We start from the raw sequence: 10,459 nt of genomic DNA on the forward strand, positions 1-10,459 counted from the left end.
AAAAAAAGGACAAGAAGCGGCAACCACACCCTCCGCGACCGACCCAACCCCCGCCGTTAGGTTGGTAAATTTATAACGCCCCTAATTAACCAAAAACCGAGACTCATCCCGGAGTGGTGTGGCGCATCCCGCGAAGCTTCCCATCGGCGGCGGAGTTCCATTAATTCCATCGAAGGCTCTCATCATCCCCCTCGTCCGTTTCCCGATCTTGCGCGTGTGTTAGCGTGCGCCGGGCCGAAAATGTTAACATGATTTGATTCTTGTCACTTAAAATTTAAATTGGATCACTGGTTGAACGACAAAATCAGTGCGCCATCTTTGCCTGCAGTTCACGCGCAGCCCTTTCTTGTTCCGGTTCCGTGGTGGAACAACAGTGAAAAGAAAAAAACATGGGCCGACGACGACGACGCTATGTTTTCATGTTGCGCCCGGGATGCGCAAAGTGGTTCGTCATCGTTTGCCGGTGATTTTCCCTTCGCTTCCTGCGCGCGTGACAAATTAGCGTCATAATGTTTGCGTTTCGGTGCCATTTTTCGCGAAGCAACGAATCAAATTAAGCCACCGAGCTTGTCACTTGTTGTTGTGGTCTTGGCCGTCGTCACAAGACGGGTCCGGGTGCGTGGCAAGTGATGATGGGTTTCGGGGAGATCCCAAAACCCAAGAAAAAAAAATGCTATGTATCCAGAACTCGGGTTCGAGCGGCCGGGCAAAGCGAGGCCGGTGGGGCACCGATCCAACAACCTTCCGGCCGGTATTTTTTTTTCCGGCCCCCAGGAGCCGAGCATCGAGCGGTGAACGCACTGAAGCAACAAGAAAAACCGCTCGCAATTTGTCAAAACCCGATGAATAAATCACTCCCGCCCGGTAAGCAAGCTGCTTGGAGCTTCTCTTCTTCTCTTGTTTGGTTTAATTTTTCAGTACATATTACACGGCCGTCTGTGCACTCTTCTTTTTTGTGACCCTCCGGTCGTCTGATTCGTTGGTTTGCTATTCTGGGAACATTTTACTCTTTATTTACCACCTTTACAAACTTTTCGAACCACTCTGGTCAGTTTTAAAGTCGGTTACGGGGTGCACCAGAATACACTAGCCAGCGGTCGCAGCGAACCGATCAAGGCACGGATTTATGTTGCGGAGCGTTCCCCCCGGGGAAAGGATAATGACAAAAATCAGGACGACCAACCCGACGGGTGTTGTTGGTCCGTGCTGAGTTATGATGCTTGGGCTCGGCTCGGTGCGTACAAATAATTGCTCTTGCCGACGCTTTTGGTCAGCGGATGAATTGCGCTGTCACTTGGGCCAGACCAGGGACACTCCGCGTACTCATTAAATGCCGAAGATTAAATTATAGTGAATCGAAACGAGCACGATTTTAATTGCGCCCCGTTCGCGTGTCACCGTGCAAACAATGCGATGGAAACAATGCGATGGCGTACCAAAGCAAACGGCAGGCACGGTTATAAAAGACAACAAAAACAGATAATTAAACGTTACAACGATGGATAACTTTTAATCTACTACTTTCGGGAACATTTATTCTTTATTCATCCATTCATTAGTGCATTCAATAGAACTATTTAAATTGCTTTCAATAGGCAGCGTTAAATGTTAAAAAATGAAAGGCTTTTCCAATCAATTAAAATAATGCACTGAGGGCTTCAACTCCTGATTTCCCAAAACAACACGTCGGACAATTAACTATCAAATAATGTCAACATTTTCAATTTATTTGTAATTTTTATGCTACACTAGCCATTTCGATGGGCACGGCTTCAAGGACTACACGTTTGAACGTGCCTAAGCTGAGGTATGCAATACGAAGCTTAACAAGGCTTTATTGGAGTGGCAGGATTTAGGACTCCTTCGAAGTTAGCATTATTAAAATCCAAGAATTCTAAGCCGCACTCGAGCACTATCCTGTAATCAACTCACACGTCATCCATAATCGCATTATTAGCATCATTTTTGATAGGAAAATGTAGTATTCAGACATGATCTTGTAGACCTGCCACGAGTTGACATGATACAATTCTAGTGTATTTTTCTACCAAAACCAAACTCCCTTAAAGTTTGGGCGTGAATCGAAATAAGCTTCCGGCCGCTGCCCAACATCCCCTAACGCAACCCCCCCCTAAATTGATCACTTTGATCAACAACACAATCATTATCAAAACGCCTGCGCCACACGCGAGCGAATGCCGCAAACCAGTGCACAGCGCGGAAGGTGCCACTCGTAAACTTGTCAATCTCCGCTCAGATTGTATAATAATTCAATCAATTCGCAGTCCGCCGTTCTCTGTGCGCCAGCCGGACTTCCGGACCGTAGTTCCCGGAAGGACCTTCGGGGTTTTTCTTTCCTCCACCAAGAGGAAGCCTAGAATGGGAAGTTTCGTTTCGTTCACCAGGGACCCTCGTTAAAAGCGGCAGGAAGGCGGCACCGGAGTGTATCACCCCGGACCAAGGGGTCGTGTAATTATGATAGCCCGACCCTTGGCGGGTCGCAATGAACAAGATGTCAACCACCGATACGTCGGATGCGATGTTCTATAAAAAGAAACGAAAGTTAACGCAATACGGCATACCTGGGCCGGGTCCTAATTATGCGGCTCCCAGCGCACACATTCACACAAACATATAAATGGCCGGTCGTTGACCACGGCACCACGACGTCGTCGTCGTCGAATTTCTTATCAGATTGTGTCCGAGGCGAGGCGCACAATATGTTAACGAAGATCGTAAGTTCCGCAGACCGGCCGGCCATCGGGTGGAGTAGAAACATAAATTGTGTCATTCATAAATTTCGTCTTCTCCCGCTTCGCGAGCCACTTCCGGTGGAGCTGGTGGCCGACTTGTAGCTCGCTCAGAACGGTCCCGGGCGGTCGATAAGAAAGTCGATCCCGGCGTCCTTGTGGTCTTCGGTCGGATGATTGGTCGGTACTTAGCACCTCGCACGAAAGCCCTGTCGCCCGACAGCTGGACTCGAGCTGGATCCGAGTCCGAGGCTTCCTGCTGCCCGGGGCGTTGTTTATTTGCTTTTCTCAAACCCAACTCCGGCCAAGATCTCGTCATCCTGGGCCGCCCAAACGGACAACAAACGAAACGGAGACGCCGATCTTTATCATAATTAGCGAAATATATCAGCGGCTTATGAGGACTTTGGGTGGAAATTGTCGCCTGCTGTCGACAACGGCAAGAACTTAGCGACAGAGATTCTGGAACGAAGGAAGCGCCAAATCGGGAGCAGGAAGAAATCGAATGAGATGAGATGAGCGGATGACTTCTTTTGTCCAGCTGCCGGGCAACAGCGCAGTGGCCACCGACGGCCACCGGAAAGTGTCGCCGCTGTAATCCTGGCTAAATTACGGCAATAAATTATTTAACAATTGTCCACGGTCAGGCGGGCGGAATCCTTTCTTATCCCGGCCATCGTACCCGCCTCCCCTGCGCTTTCCAAGGAAGGTAACAGGTCAGCTGGGCGATTGGGTAAACTGTCTCCTGCCGTTGGTCGCCTTCCGGTTCGTGTTTTTTTTTGGTTCCATCGATCGGTAGTTAGCTTTTCTTTTATGAGCATAAGAGGATTTCAACTTTTCGTGCAATAAAAAGTGAATCTTTTCATTTCCGGCCCAGAAAGGCCCAAAGGACTTCAGCGGGAGTTCAACTTACGTACGGCGCCCTAGGAGCAACTCGGGTGGCACTGATTTTACGACTGTTCGCTGTTTTGGCGATTGTTTCTGTCCAAGGGAATGGGATTTTCGTCCGCCAGTGAGCAGCTAAAATATGCGGAGAACTGGAGAGTCTGCTGTACGGGCGGCAGCTGATATGAACCGAGCATAAATATACGTTCCACAGGCTGGTCCACCGTTAAACAAGGACAAGCGAGCGCACCATCGACTTGCGATAACATGTGGCCCTTGATTTTCATCCGCGAAAACCAATTACTAAAGTGGTAAACATTATTAGAATAAAAACCGAGACAACACCATGCACCGTGCCCGGAGCATAAAACGCGATCGCGATCCGGCACGCGTGTTGCGGCCCGAGTGCAGGAAGAAACATATTCGTTGCTTTAGCGGAAACCATAAACTCATTTATCGCTCGCTCGCTGATGAAAGCCTGCCTGCCAAAAGCGCTGCCGGAACCACATTCTGGATAAGATTTCCACCTCCGGGCGGGTCTTAGCAAGCAGAAACGGTGCGTGAAACACGATAGGCTCTAGCGTTGTGTTGCTCCGCGAAAGTGTTCCTCGCCCAAAGGAGCACCCCGAACTGCAGCCGCGAGTATGTTGCGCTATTTTGCCGCCATTCCGCTCGACACTTGAAGGCGCACTTGAAGCTGAGTCCACGCGCCTGTTGCCGACAGTTTCACCGGTTTCTGCGCTCGGCAAAGGTGGAAAAAGTTTATATGTTTGTGTGGCGAAAAGAAACACTTTCGGCACCGCGAGCTTAACCGTGAGCCGTGACGTGCATTTACACGTCGCCGTGGTTGGGCGAAATTAATTGTGTTTCCGGTACTCGCTGGCACCGGTTTGGAGTGCAGCAGCACACGGGACTGGCACTTTGTCGAGCCGTGCCACGAGTGGCCCCATCGGGCGACTCGTGGGAAGTCTCCAGCACCGAAAAGGTTATGAAAACGTTTGCTCATTAACCTAATCACGGTGCTTTGATGTGTTCCGGGGTTTCCGGCACGCTTCCGGCGCACAATCATTCTCGTGGACGCGGATCCACGGCAACGCCAATGCGCGGGACACCATTCTTCTAATAATAGGTTTTCCGCAAAAAGCGCATTATAGTTGCTCGGCTTTTTATACTGCGTCAATTTTTCAATCCGTTACGCTCAAAGCCGGATTTGGAAGCCATCATTTTGCAGCATTAGTTCCAATTATAGTTCATTAATTTTTCTATAAAAGAGATCATAATGCTCACAGATGGCGACTCGTGCCTACGCAGAAGTTTTCAACTTTAACTTTTTTCAAGCAGTTTTTGAAAACTTTAAAAGTTTTCAACTTTTACTATTCAACATTATCACTTGTTTCAACGAGATTCCAATTTATGAATGCCATCTCTGAAGTGAGAATCTGAAGGGTTGCTAAATACGCTTCCACAGCTGTTAGGACATCAACTTAGGATTGATGAAACTTTCTTCTTATAATTGTTTTAGGTCGGGAAATAGATACAAGCCGCTAGTGGCCAAATCTGATGAATACGGCGAATGCTCCAACAATTCGAAAACAATTCATGGGTTTTTGCCATTGTCAAAATACTCTTGTAACACGGTGACCCATTGTCCCTAAGAAAAAGGATTTTTTTCTTCTGCCAACCAGGACTTTGCACGTTTTTTTTTCCTTTGGCTGGTTTAAATGGACACAATAGTAATCGGAATTTATTGTTTTTCCAATTTGCAAACAATACACAATACGCATACGCATTTCGCAAACAAAAAACTGATGCTTCGCAAAAAAAACTGCATCTTCTTAGTCGATTTCTGGACACGAACACGATTCGGAGCCGAAGAACCGGGCTCATAGCGCTCTTTAGACTCCTGTTTTGATTCAAGGTCATGGTGATAGACCCAAGGCCCAGCCATAATGATGAATCGACGTACTAAAATCTACTTTATCCTTTCGAAAACGCTCAAAACAATATTGCCTACACTTATTGCCTAGCGCTTCTACTAAATCTCTCTCAGGCACTCGATGAATTTCCAATACGATATCCTGTATTTTTCCTACGATTTTATCTCTGATGCTACTGCTTTTAAACGTCTTGACGTGGATTGTTGCCAACGCTTGTATGGCCACATTTAAATTCAGCAGCCCGTCTTTCTACTGGGTTTTATGAAGGCGAAGAGTCCTTCATACTTTCAACATTCGTACCAACATAACAAAATTAATTAAGGCTAGCAACCGCGCCCTAAGCACCGCAAAACTCACTGAACAACCCAGTAGTGCTCACCAAGCTGTTCACCAATCTCTAAAAACGAACAACGAGAGGAAAAGTCACACCAACTTCAACGTGAATTCAGCGTGAACAAAATAACATCCCAAATCACGAGCTTGTCTCAAAGTTGCGGTTTAAGACGGCAGGGACTCTCAGTGGGAAACCCGCTCGGTAGCAGATGCATCTGAAGGCGATCGAAAAACGTCGAAGCAAAACTCATTCGATCCTTCCAGAACGGGACGCGCCCGTCGCATAACGCAATAAGACAACATAAGAGTGAGCTAGAAAATAAACTCGCCTTCGCCAAAACCACGAATGAAGTCCAAACTTTGAGGGCCGATAGTTTATTTATTTTACTTCCTCCACGGGAAGAACAACTTGGGGAACTATGCCGTGACCCACCCCACCGGCCAGCCCTTCAGGGCCAAACTACGAGCGGTCCCGTCTGAAGAGTTTGCCTTCCGAGCGCCCACTTCATTAGGTTCGGTTGTCATCGCCGTCGTCGGTGATTGCGAAATGCGGGAACCGTATCGATCCTTCTTCGATGCTGAGCTGGGTCCTTACGAAGCATAGCGCCGCTCCGATCATTCCGAGTGGCCCCGGGCTCGTTCGATAGTTAAAACTACGGTGCAACACAGCGGTGCCGAAAGAAATGAGTTCGTAACTCCGGGCTGGGCGACTCCAACAGCACACTGAGCCCGTAGGTGCGTCCGTCCAAAACCCGGGAAACAATAGATGGATCCCTCAGCTTCTTCACTTCTCCACCGGCTCCAATTAACAGTAAATCCCCGGGGAACGCTGGGCGTTAAAGTGCGCTAAAACGCAAGTGGCGCTTTTATTGTGTTCCCAACCCAAAACACCGCTTTGATCGATCGTTTCCGTCGTAACGATTATGTGCAGCTGTGTGGGCCACTGCCAGCCCACTGTGCCGGCCCCGCCGGCTTTATTTGTGCGCCATAACCGCGGGCTCTCTAGTCGCGCGAGTTTAAAACTTTTCCCGTTTTCGCAATCAACTAATTAAATAGCGACGAAACGATGGCAGCGGTCACGTCCGATAGCGCATCGGTGCCCGGCGGCAACGCTGCTGCTGCTGCAACGTCCTGCGTCTGCACCGCCACCCGGCGCCGGCCCCCGGAAAAAGGACGCTCGACTGTAATTAAACCGAATCAACTGAACGTAAACCGCTGCCCCCGAACAGACGATTGACGGTTACGATGACGACGACGATGGTGATGCTGACGATGATTGTGGTTTCCGAAGAAGGCCACCGGCACACAATCGAATGTAGATCGTCGGTAAAATTACTACCACTTCCAGTGTAAATCCTCGCCACGATTCCATGCCAATCCTTAGACGTTCCGCCTGATCTACGGCACTTATTCATCAACCACCGCGCGCGCGGGTTGATCCCGGAAGCGACCGGCACCGGCACCAACACCCAGCCCCAGGCCTCGGGCACCAACCCCAAGCACAGCCCATCAATTTCGGTATTTTCTAATTAACTTCAAAGTCAATTTACGGCCTCCGGCCCGTCGTTCCGACTTTAACTAGCCTCGACAGCTATCATTTAGAGACCGGCGGCTGCGGCTAGCGGAGGGGTGCCCTCGTGGCAAGCAAGTGCGAGCTAAACGCAACCGTAACATCGCCACATCGACAACCAACCCGCCGGCACCCCAACCTAGTGCCATTGGCTGCGCGGGAAAAGTTACAAATGGAGCTTCCGGTGTCGTAACAATGAACCCACGGCGCGATGGCGCTCAAGCTGAATAATGGGCTGGCCGCCTGGTCGGGCGCTCTCTGGAGTGGCGCTTAGCGGGAAAAGTGGCGGCTACACGTGTATCGGAACGAGGCGTGAGGCGTATTTATCTACGATTGGTTTACATTTAATTACCTTCGGGCCCGGCCCCAGAAGTCGGGGCATGGTCGGGAGATGGGGGGCTTTAAAAAGTGTACCGTCGCGGAAAGGATACGGTCACGGTCGGGCTGGGAAGTGAGAGAGCGCCGTGATCGGATAACGATTTCGGGCGACGGTAATCTGTACCGCGGGGAGAACCGGGGATTTTACATCTTAATCTACACGTTAGACACGCTCCGCCACGTTTGGCGTGTTTTATTTGATTTGAACGCCACGCAATCGGAACGGTACGGCGAATGATTCACCGTAATTGAATGGGCTGCTCACTGGGCCAGTAACTGTCGGAAGGGGGTTTATGAGGGGTCGCGTATTTGCACGATAATGTATCTAATGTTTCTTATTGTGCTCCGAATTTTAGGCGCTCTTTTAGTGTATTTTTCCAGCAACACATGGTTGATGCGTGGTTTTCGATTATCATATTCTAACGTATGACGGAATGCGAACCGTGTGATCGAAAAACTTAATTTCTACGAGCTACAGTCTGCCATTTGACGCGAGAAACAGTCAGAATCAACAAGAGCAGCAGCAATCATTTGTTTGTTCGTAACATAATTTACAAATTAATTTAACTATTTGTTTTGTTTTTTTTTATGGAAACAATTTAGCTTCCCGTCATTCGATCAGCATACTCTAAGACCCCTATTACAAAACTAGAATCGAGAACTCGAACGGTCATTTGCGTTCTCTCTTACTGTGTTCACTCGTACGTTCGAGTTCTCGATTCGAGTTACATAATAGGGCCCTAAGTTTACACTAATTGTGAGCAGAGAAATTAAAGCAGAAAAACTTTTATTTACTCCCAATTTAATTTTTGACGAACACATTCCCTTGCTAAGGTTGATGTCCTTTTTGGGTTTTACGATCCCTTATGTTTCATGGCCCGTGATATACCTCGGTATTTTCTGATACAATGGTAAAATATTTCAATCTTGAGCTGCCTGATACTTATTCTATCTTGAAATGTTGACTCCCGTCCCGTCGAATATTTCCAAAATTTTCCCTGAAGTTTGCATAAATATTGCAGTTTTGTGCTCGTATTTTCAAATGGCTTTAGTTTTAGGTGGGATTGCGATTTGGTAATGTTAGCGTGTAATTTAGAGCGTGTTTTTTTAATTTTCTGTGTTCTGTTATTGATACTTCTTGTCTCCTTTTTCGTTTTCGTTGTAGTTTTCTCTTATTTCTTGGTTTGTGATTAACATACGAGTATTGTTGCATGTTGATAACGTGACTCTATTCCTCGTGTTCTCAACATTTAAATTATTGCCGTAGGTAAGTGTAGTAGTTAAATGTAAACATTTGAGTTGTGGATGATGATATGTATCTGTCAACATCTGTTCTAACAACATAAAGCATTGAGATTTAATGTTTTAATACAAACAAATATCCGAAACGTGTTAAAATGCGTACGTTAAAGGACAAAGTTAAAAAAATATTCGTTTTCTTTTATGTATTTAAATAAAACTAAACCGTAGGCAAATTTTCCATCATATTTGGCCCACTTCAAAAGCACACGATTAAGTTAATGACCGGTTTTTCCCGAAACTCGGGACCGTAACCAATTATTTGCCATCGGCCGGTACAACAATAAAACCGAAACCACCGAATAGGAAATCGATATCCCGTTGCTCAAATATCCCATCGACACGCCCGTAATGACGCGATAGACGCGGGCGTGCCACGCGACTTAAAGTTCGGCTGTAAACAATGATTTAACTTTATCACCAACCAACACCCACCGGGCGCAGAATTCGGTTTAACGACCCGGCGGGAAAGTTTCCCCGCACGGTGCCACCTTATTTCCGACACCGCTCGGCGCCACACGTGCTCGCGCCAATTTGGCACTTTGCGCCCGGAAGTCGTTCGCATTATTACCGCGCCCGTCGTCGCACGCTGGTCTGGCCACGGCACAGCTTTCAAAACATCGAAATTAAACACACCACTGCCACCTCTTCGGCCCTGCTGTAAGGAACGGGTGCCGCACTATCGGGAGTGATCCCGGCGCCGAGCGGCCCGGGCAGGTCATCAATTGTAATTCATGTTAACACTCGGGAAATTAACCATTAAACATTAACATAACGCACGCAGCGATGCTCTCATGGGCGGCCCGGCTACGATGGGCTAGAGGGGCTGCGGGAAAACATAATTTCCGCTCGACGTGACCAATGATTAGGCACCGTGCGGCGTACGAACCATAACTCATGCAACCTGTGCTCGGGCGAGCGAACTGGGCGAATGTCGTACATTGTTGGGCACCCTCCTTTGATGTTTCGTAGTGGCAAAGGCAATCACGCCACTTGGCAGCCGGAAACACTTGCCAGCCAGGAGGGTAGGCATTACAGCAAATGGAAGGCTCGTGTGTTGGCGATACCGAACCCACGGGCCTGGGCTGTCCTATTTTTACAAACTACTATCAATCATCGTTCACACATTGACGCCCCGGGTCAGTTTCGTAGGTTACTTCCGAATGTTATAAATTTTGAAACCTTGCATTCTTGGCCCAAAAGTTAGACGTTAGAAGGAGCAAATTAGACTGTTTTGTGGTCAGCAAAGATCAATGGCTAACAGGCTAACAGGCCCACAAGAGTCAACAAACAGTAAAACATCAGTC

Source organism: Anopheles bellator, chromosome 2 (assembly GCF_943735745.2).
Source record: "Anopheles bellator chromosome 2, idAnoBellAS_SP24_06.2, whole genome shotgun sequence".
NCBI lineage: Eukaryota > Metazoa > Arthropoda > Insecta > Diptera > Culicidae > Anopheles > Anopheles bellator.